Genomic DNA, 10,329 nt, shown 5'->3' on the forward strand with positions numbered 1-10,329 from the left:
TATGGTTGTTTCAAGGTGGCGTCCTTACTTGTTAGGTCGTCATTTCAAGGTATTAACTGACCATCGCACTTTGAAATATTTCCTTGATCAACGATTAACTACCATGAAGTAACAATAATGGTTAACCAAGCTTTTAGGCTATGATTATGAAATTATATACAGAAAAGGTAAGAAAAATGTTGTTGCAGATGCTCTTTCTCGTCTTCATGATCATCCCAACTTTGTACAATCTCCTCTCCAGTATTTTTCTTCCATGGAGGACATCATTAAGACTAATATGGAAGACGTTAATTTGCTGAAATTATTTCAGCATCTCTTGGTTTCCCGTACTGCAATTCCACATTATACACTTGATAACAGTGTTTTACGGTACAAAGGAAGGATTGTTTTATCCCCTAATTCTCCTTGGTGCAACAAAATTTTACATGAATTTCATGATTCGCCAATTAGAGGATACTCAGGAATGTTACCAACTTACAAACGGGTTTCTAATAACTTTCATTGGCAAGGTATGAAAAAGGAAGTAAAAAAATATGTTGCTGAATGTGAAGTCTGTCAACGAATAAAATACGAGACTATATCTCCGCCCGGTCTTCTACAACCATTACCAATTATCTGAAGCGTGGTGTGATATCTCCATGGATTTTATAGTTGGTCTTCCCCCTTCAAATCGTAAAACTGTCATTATGATTGTTGTTGATAGGTTCAGTAAGTATGCCCACTTCTCTTCTCTAACACATCCTTATACTGCAAAATATGTAGCATAAACTTTTGTTCGAGATGTGGTGAAGTTACATGGTATGCCTAGGTAAATTGTGGTCGTGATCCTATTTATATTAGTCATTTCTGGGAAGCTTATTTTGATTTGTAGGGCACTATATTATGTCGTAGTACTGCTTATCACCCACAATATGATGGACAAACAGAAGTCGTTAAACGTTCAATAGAGCAATATCTTCGTTGTTTTTCTAGTACCTATCCAACTCAATGGAATCACTAGATACCTTGGGCTGAGTTTTGGTACAATACAACATACCACACCTCACTGTGCATATCTCCATTCCAAGCTGTTTACGGTCGACTTCCGCCTCGAATTGATTCTTATATTACCGGTACTACTAATGTACATGTTGTTGATTTTTCACTTCAAGAACGGGATCAATTACCTAAACATTTGTGTGAAAATTTGGGAATCACCCAAAATAGAATGAAGGTTCAATCATATCGCCACTGTGTTGAACGTGAGTTTGTTATTGGGGATTGGGTTTATTTAAGACTTCAACCATATCTTCAAACATCAGTTGGGTATTCTCAATCAAAGAAGTTGGCTTCAAGATTTTGTGGTCTTTATCAGATAGTCAAAAAAATTGGTTTTGTTACCTGTAATCTTGCATTTCCTCATAGTTATCGTGTTCATGACGTATTTCATATTTCACAGTTGAAAGGTAGGATTGGTGAATCGATTCCTTCTTCAACAACTCTGCCTCCAATAGATTTTCCAACTACTCCTTGGCGACCTACCAAAATACTAGAACGTGGACTGTTTAAGAAGAACAACAAAGTTGTGACCTGTAACTAAGATTCTTATTCAATGGGAAGGAAAGTCTGTTGACGATGCTATTTGGGAGTATAATGATTTCATGGCTCTATATCCTAAATTTGCACCTTAAGGACAAGCCTAAATCGTAGGGGGAAGAAATGTTACAAACCTATGATAGGTTGTACGTGTGAGAAGTACGATGTGTATTTCAGTTACGGTGAAACGGTCCAAGGGATTGTCTTCTGTAACTTGTAACCATGGGAATATATATTAAGGTTTCCTCTGCTGTAATGAAACTATGAAGAAATTAATATGTTATTCTCATAGATTACCGTACAATGTTAGTTTAGGTTGGAATTAAAAACAAAATCATAATATTAACCTGATCCAAATGAACCACTAATGAGTTTTGAGAGAAAAAAATACATGATCCCTGGAAATCAAATGAAAAACAAATCACGCCAGAAAGATAGATGTGTTACCAAAAATGAAATAGAAAAATATAAATTTTAGAGAGAGACTGATTACCTACGATAAATCACATTTGCAGGGGTTGAAGATTATTGAGAGTGAATATTTGTCTTAGGATTTGTAAGGTTTCAGTAAGGCCACAATTGATAGTGTTTTGAGGAAAAAAAAAGAAAAGAAGTACTCGAATCGTTTCGGGTGAGAAGTGATCTTTTTAGATTTTCCTTAATTTGATCTTGTGTCAGATGGTGTTTTAAGCATATAACGATAGCCATAGATTTATCTCTTGCGAGGATAAATCTGGACCACTACTTACATAGGCTAACTTAGCCAAATTGTGTTTTGTATTCTTGATGATTTCATTTAATTTTCCAGAGTTTAATGAATAAAGCGCAATTGTACTATAAAATAGATGAAAATTCAGATACCCGGGGTATGCGGTAGAAACTGAAATTAATTCTCAAAACGACAAGATATATTTTGGGGTTCACTGGTGTCGACATCATATAATTGGAGTAATTCTCACATCTGGAAACTTAATTTTCCGTGTGTACAAGATTAAGAGGATTAATAAATATTTCACTTATGAAAAGCAATTCGAGGCAATCTCATAAATAAAGACATTAGTTGGAAATCCACATATATTCCATTTATATCACATAGATTTTATATTAAATGAGAACATTTTTGGAAACTAATCTAGGGTTTCCAAAGACACAGCATGCATGAAAATTTCAACAAGACTTTGAAGACGTTACAAGCAACTCTCCCTGATTTTGACTTTAGCAGCTTTACCAACAAATACACTGCCCCCCATAAAGCCCAAAGTACTTTGGCGACTGCTCTTTTTGGTAAAGTGGTTAAAGACATGGACAGAGTTTATGAGTTGTCGGATAGACAAAAAGATGTTTTGGGTTGTCTGCAAGCAGGGCGTGCGCAGGATTTTCTACTCTCTATTCCGATTGAAGGCCTTGGACAGAAGATGTCACCCGTGGAGTACCGTACCATCCTTAAATACAGATTGATGATCCCCTTATACCCATCGGACACCCGCTGTCCTGCTTGTAATACTGGGTGTTTAGACACTTGTGGGGAACATGCACTTCATTGCAAGGTAGACCCTGAGTTTAAACATAGGCATGATCATGTGAGGGACGCTTTGTATGATGTTATATGGAGAGCCGGTATTTCAGCGAAGAAAGAAGCGGATGTCAACTTTTTGAATGATCCACTGGAAGGGAGATCAACACTCAGGCCAGCAGATGTCTTGATTTTTTGGTAGGTAAATGGAAAAAACGCATGTGTTGACCTCACTAGGGTTTCTCCATTAGTAGGCATATGACATGGCACGTTTACAGTCGGGCAAGAAGCATTGAAGATAGCGACACATGAGAAGGGATGTCGTGATAATGGACACGCCTTTATTCCTTTCGCTTTTGATACATTTGGTTTTTTGGCTCCAGAAGTGGTTGGACTCCTCAAGAGAGTCCAGAAAGTTATGCACATTAATGTCATGACTCCCGGTTCGAGAGAGTTTGTTTTTAAGATGATAGGTTTTGCAATTCAAAAAGGGCTTGCGGCGCAGCTTGTTGCGCGTTTGCCTATTACGTCGATGTAATTCAAAATTCAAGTAAATGCCATCATATGAAGTAAAATTATTAATAAAGAAAGATATAGGGTTTATTTTATTTATTGATATTTAGAAATCATCATCAACAAGAGCGGATTGTAAGAAACTAGTTGGAATCCTAGCGACAAGGAGGTGTCCAAAACCTTTCTGTATAACAATCCCTAGTTTATAAAAAAATAAATTACATTTCCTTGCATTAACATCAAATCTAGACAAATGATTGTGTAGTATCTTCAAAAGTTCAACCGTGACATCCCCAAGTTCACCAAACATGGAAAAGGCTAAAGTACCAAACCCATAACCTTGAGCTACACAATTGCCGAGATTTGTCATTATTACGTGTAATGGCATTGCTTAAGACGAGGCCAGGATGGAATATACGAACTCCACTACCAGTGATTGGAGAGACCCCGGTTACATCTAAACACATATCATGACCATTGTCCCAATTATGAACTAAAATATCAGCATGCCGCAAAGCACCACCATCTTTAAACATGAATCCCAGGGAAACTTCTTTCCTGGCGGGAAGTCCTGCACAAAAACACATATCAGAAATAATGTCGCGAACAAGGTCGTATCAGAATTTGAGACTTACCTCATCGGAAAAATGTAAGGCATGATCTCCATAACAATCCATATCACGGTTTAAAAATGCACACTGACTACCAACAGTAAAAAGAGGGATACCCAAACGATAACATAATAAGACAACACTAAATTGTCGTGATCCCACTCTATGATTGAGACCTTCGATAGGAAGTTATTTAAGAAAGTCTTGAGCATGTATAGATTTATTGCATTTCCATATAGCACAGTCCCGTGAAGAAAGATAAACAATGGTGGAAGCAGATGAAAAAAGGACTTCATTATTCTAGTTCAGAAGACCAGTAGTTTAGTTTAGTTTTTTTTTATTTTATTTCTTTACTTTTCTCCTTCTTCTGTAATGGAAAAATAATTTCTTTATTAAGGAGAAAAATGTACCCAAATAATGCATGCAAGAACTTTTTTACTTATTTTCTATAATAATTGCATTTGGTATTTGTTCTTGTTTTTTCATGATATTAGTAATCTTCATATATCCTTGTGATTATTTTATTTATTTATAATATGTTAATAGAGATCAACATTTTAAGTGAAGAGAAAATATTAACATTCTGAAAACTTCAATAGTAGTTGTAGCGTTTTATCCTCCAAGGTGGGGATGAAAATTTACCCCTCCCAAATCTATCCCCATGGGGACCCGTCCCTATTGGGTTGAGTTGGGTTTTACCCGAATAGACTGGGAACAAATAGGGTACGAGTAATCCCAAAAATTAGTGATGCGGGTTTGGGAAGGGGATGAGTTTTAAAACCCCGTCCAGTACCTTTCATATTTAGGATTTATACTTATTTTATTATGTATTATTGAAGGTTTTATTTATTATTCCGCTCATTGTTTATGGTGATCTACTAAGGATACGATGCATGTAACTATTCCTGTAACTCACTGTTATGCTATTGAAGATCGATCTCACAATGTTAACTATATTTTCTTTTGGTCCACATTTATAATCAATCTTATTGGATTACAACCAAAAATCGTAAGCAATCGTAAAAAAAAAACCTTCGTACTTGATACCTTCACTGTTGGTAATAAATTTTACACTTTTGACTTCACCCTGGGTATACTTGATAACACTATATGGGATTGTAACAAAGTATGTACTACATATCTCTTTTAATGTTATGGGTAACCCATGTAAAACCCTCCTCATACGTGTAATTTTCTATACCCGTTCTCACCCCAGTTCTTATGGGTACACGGGTAGAAGATAGGTTTTCTTTGTACGTGGAGGAGATAGGATTCGAGGTCCACACCCCATACGGCGCACTGCCATCACTAGCGTAAATATTTGTCTTAAATCATCATGAGAAAATATTTAAGAATTTATAGAAAATGGTTAGAATACTCTAGTATCGTCATAACGGTAAAGTCTAAAGTCCCAATACTTTCTTTTCTATTTTATTATTTTTCATCATTTTCTTTAATGTCTTCTTCTTTTATTATTTTTATCTCATCATAATTTAATTGTAAGTTAAAAGTAACTATTATTTAGTCTCAGTGGAATGATATTTCACATATACTATATAGTCGATAGTCGTGCACTTACGATACACAATTTAATTCTTATTAAGTTTTTGGCACCACTGCCGGGGGTTATTGTTAGAGCGCTGATCGGTCGAACTCGCAAGCGTTTCTATCTCAAGCTTGTTGTCAAGTTTAGTTTCCAAAACTATAAGTCTTGATTCTAGTCTAGACAGCTAACTCTCGGATTAGGATAGAAAGTGTAGTTGAGCATTAGACTTCACGGCGTTCATCGATTGAAGACGAACAACTACTAAGGGGAGGTTATGGAACTTCATCAATAAAAGGTATCTGGAGACTTGAACTCATCTATCACTCAAAAGTCTATCTACTCTGAAAAAGCGGGGGTCTAACAACAACACCCAATATTTCGCTTATCAATCTGTATGGACTAACTCCGAAATACTTTCTAGAGAATCAACTAGACAGTCAGACTCAATCTAGGTAAAAGTATCTCAAGGATTTAATATCTCTCTCTTGTTTTGATTTACTCGAGCTAATAGAAATCAGCGAGTCTTTAATCAAACACAAAGAATAACTTGGGTGGTACCAAGACCAATATCCAGGGATCAATCAATGACAATCAACAACCAAAGGTTGGATTACTCTAATTGATGATCTAACACACAACCTGTATTATTTCAATTATATAAACAAATATAATGCAGAATTAGAAATAACACAGACACCGCAAATGCAGCAAAACCCCGGGACCTAGTCCAGATTGAACACACACTGTATTAAGCCGCTACATACACTAGCCTACTCCAAGCTAACTTCGTACTTGACTGTAGTTGAACCCCAATCAGTCTCCCACCGATCCAAGGTACAGTTGTACTCTCTACGCCTCTGATCCTAGGAGGATACTGCGCACTTGATTCTCTTAGATGACCTCATCCACAACTAAGAGTTGCTAAGACCCAAAATCGCAGGCTTTGACAATAAACAAATCTGTCTCACACAGAAAAGTCTATCAAAGGATCAATCTTTCTCCCACAGATAAACCCTAAAGGTTTTTTTTCGTCTTTTGATAATAATCAAGGTGAACAGGAACCAATTGATAATCCGGTCTTATATTCCCGAAGAACATCCTAGAGTTATCAATCACCTCACAACAATATTAATCGTATGGTAGCAAAACAAGATGTTGTGGAATCACAAACAATGATACGAAGATGTTTGTGATTACTTTTTATATCTTCCTACCGGAGATATCAATCTCAAGCCAATCAATCTGATTGTACTCGTACGATATAAGATGCAAGACCAGATCACACAACTACGATAAAAGTAGTATTGGTATGGCTTCACAATCCCAATGAAGTCTTTAAGTCGTTAACCTAGTTTTAGAAGAAGAAAAGCAAAGGTTAAAGGAGAAACGACTCTAGCACGCAAACTAGTATCACACGTGAGGTGCGGGGTTTAGTTTTGCACAAGGCTAGATGTCTCCTTTATATAGTATTTCAAATCAGGGTTTTCCCTTGGTAACAAAGCAATCAATATCCACCGTTAGATGAAAACCTGATTTAGATTCAAGCTAATGTTTTTCAACCATTAGATCGAAAACTTAGCTTGTTACACACACTTGATATGCACGCTTCTAGGTTTGTGTAAACATACCCAAACGTGTACATTGTTGGTTCAACAATAGTTAACCAAATGGTTAGCCATATGAGCATTTCATATCAACCATGTTTTTCTTCACCATAACTAGTTCGAATGACTTAAAGATGAACTAGTTAAAGAGTCGTTAAATTGAAAAGAAATCTTATGTAACTACACAAGACACAATTGAAGCAAAGATGATTTGATTCACTTGAATCGGTTCATGAACTTTATAGCCACGGCTTGCATACTGCATTCCTTAGTCTTTATAAGTTTAAGTTCAGAAATCATCTTCAGATATATAACCTTCTTAAGTTCGCACACTGGGTTCGCGACTTAAGAAACCGGGTAGAGTTTACAAACTCCAGCAGAAAATCTCGGCAAAAGACTTTCCGCTGGTTCGCGAACTGGGTTCGCGGACTAGCATTCATGCAACTAGTTTGTCAACTCCAGCAGAATTTCTCGGGATGAGAAGTTCGGCAGTTCGCGGACTGAGTTCGCGGACTTGGCAACAAGCCATTCTTCCGGTTTCTCTTGATCAACAAAGTTCGCAAACTTTGGTTCAAGGGATAGGACTTATGCACATATGTGTTTCCACAACAATACTTATGTCCATCAGTGGTTATGTAATCTAAACTCTCATTCCAACCATTGAAACATTCTTAGAGGACGTTATATAGTTGTTACACCATTTCTCGTCAAAACAATTTTTAAGATGATTGAAACATACTAGGTAAAGATAAACTTGATCAAAGCGAAAAGCTTACTAACACATATTTCGAGATATAGATAGGCGAGGTATACTCGGCTCGAAGTACCAAATGCGTATAATAAAGTCTATATATATAGCATACGATTTTTTGTCTCAAAAAGTAGGAGATAGAGTAGATAGACTTTTGAGTGGAAGATAAGTTCAAGTCTTCACATACCTTTTTATCGAGAAGTTCCACCGGTTCCTTGAGTAGTTCTTCTACTTGTATGATGAGTCGCCATGAAGTCCTTGAGCTCAACTACACTTTATATCCTAGTCCGAGACTTAGATATATAGACTAGAAATCAAGACTTATAGTTTTGATCACTAACATTGACAAACATGCTTGAGATAGCAACGCATGCGAGGTCGACTGAGCAATGCTCTAACATACTCTATATCCTATTTGAGACAAAAGTCGTATAGCTATATAGACTTCAGTTATACACATTTGATATTTCGAGCTGAGTTTAAGTCGCTTACATATTTCTCGAAATATGTGTTGGTAAGCTTTCACTTTAACCAGGTTCATCTTATATTCTTGAAGAAAGCCAAAAGATGATCATGTGAAAATCTCCTGGTAACATATTACATGATTTGTTTGAGACAGTCATTTGATGTAGACTCATAATGTTTCGTATTGATTATTCGATCACTTGAAAATTTCTTTGAAGCTAATAGTTTGTGTGAGACAACTATTGTCGTCTTCCAAGAATGTTTCAATGGTTGAAATAAGAGTTTAGAACAATTGGATATGAGACTAGTATGCTTACTTTCATATATGTAACCCAAGTCCGGGAACCATGGTATGCAGACCCGTACGCGTACTGGTTGGTTTTGTGAAAGACCGGGAACCTTGTACGCATACCGGTACGCGTACTGGCGTGGGGTTCAGGTCCGAGAATTTCTGTTGAGTTTGGAAGGTATGCGTACCAGTTCGCGTACTGACGAAACCCAAACCTAGTCCGGCCATTTAGGTACGCATACCCGTATGCATACCTAAGTGGATAATGTTCTAAAATTGGTTTGTTCATGAACTAATAAATTTATATAATAAGGAATGCAATCTTTTAAAAACCGTGGCTATAATGTTCATGGCTTGATTCGAGTGAATCAACATCGATTTTGATTTAATTATGTCTTGTATACTTCTATGAGAATATAAAAAATTGAACAACTCTAGAACTCGTTTCATTTGAGTCATTCAAACTAGTTATGGTTAAGATGGTTGACATGAAAGTGTTCATATTATTAGAGCATTGCTCGGTCGAACTCGCATGCGTTGCTATCTCAAGCATGTTTGTCAATGTTAGTGATCGAAACTGTAATTCTTGATTTCTAGTTTACTATAGCTAAGTCTCGGACTAGGATAGAAAGTGTAGTTGAGCTCACGAACTCCATGTCGAATCATCATACAAGACGAGGAACTACTCAAGGAACTGGTGGAACTTCATTGACAAAAAGGTATATGGAGACTTGAACTTGTCTATCACTCAAAAGTATATCTACTCTATCTCCTACTTTGAGACAAAAGTCGTTTTTCTATATAGACTTTGATTATACACATTTGCTATTTCGAGCCGAGTATATCTCGCCTATCTATTCTCAAAATATGTGTTGGTAAGCTTTCACTCCAACCAATTTCATCTTTACCTAGTGACGAAAGTCATGATATGTTTCAATCACTTTGAAAATTGCTTTGACGAGAAATGGTTTGTGAATAACAACTGTATAACGTCCTCTAAGAATGTTTCAATAATTGAAATGAGAGTTTATATTATATAACCAATGGTGGATATAAGCATTATTGTGGAAAACATATATGTATAAGTCCTTATTCCTTGAACTGAAGTTTGCGAACTTTGTTGATCAAGAGAACCGGAACTAAAGCTGTGAACTCAGTCCGCGAACTGGCGGAAGTTCTCATCCCGAGAGTATCTGCTGGAGTTTGTGAACACCTTCCGGAACTTAAGTCCGCGAACCTAGTCTACGAACTTGAGTTAGGTTATATCTAAAGATGATTATTTGTGAACTTATATTTATATAAACTAAGGAATGCATTTTGCAAACCGTGGCTATAAAGTTCATGAACCGATTCAAGTGAATCAAATCGTCTTTGCTTCAATTGTATCTTGTGTAGTTACATAAGATTTCCTTGCAATTGAAAAACTCTCTAACTAGTTCATTTGAACTAGTTATGGTGAAGA

This window comes from Papaver somniferum, chromosome 11 (assembly GCF_003573695.1).
Source record: "Papaver somniferum cultivar HN1 chromosome 11, ASM357369v1, whole genome shotgun sequence".
In the NCBI taxonomy this organism is placed as follows: domain Eukaryota; kingdom Viridiplantae; phylum Streptophyta; class Magnoliopsida; order Ranunculales; family Papaveraceae; genus Papaver; species Papaver somniferum.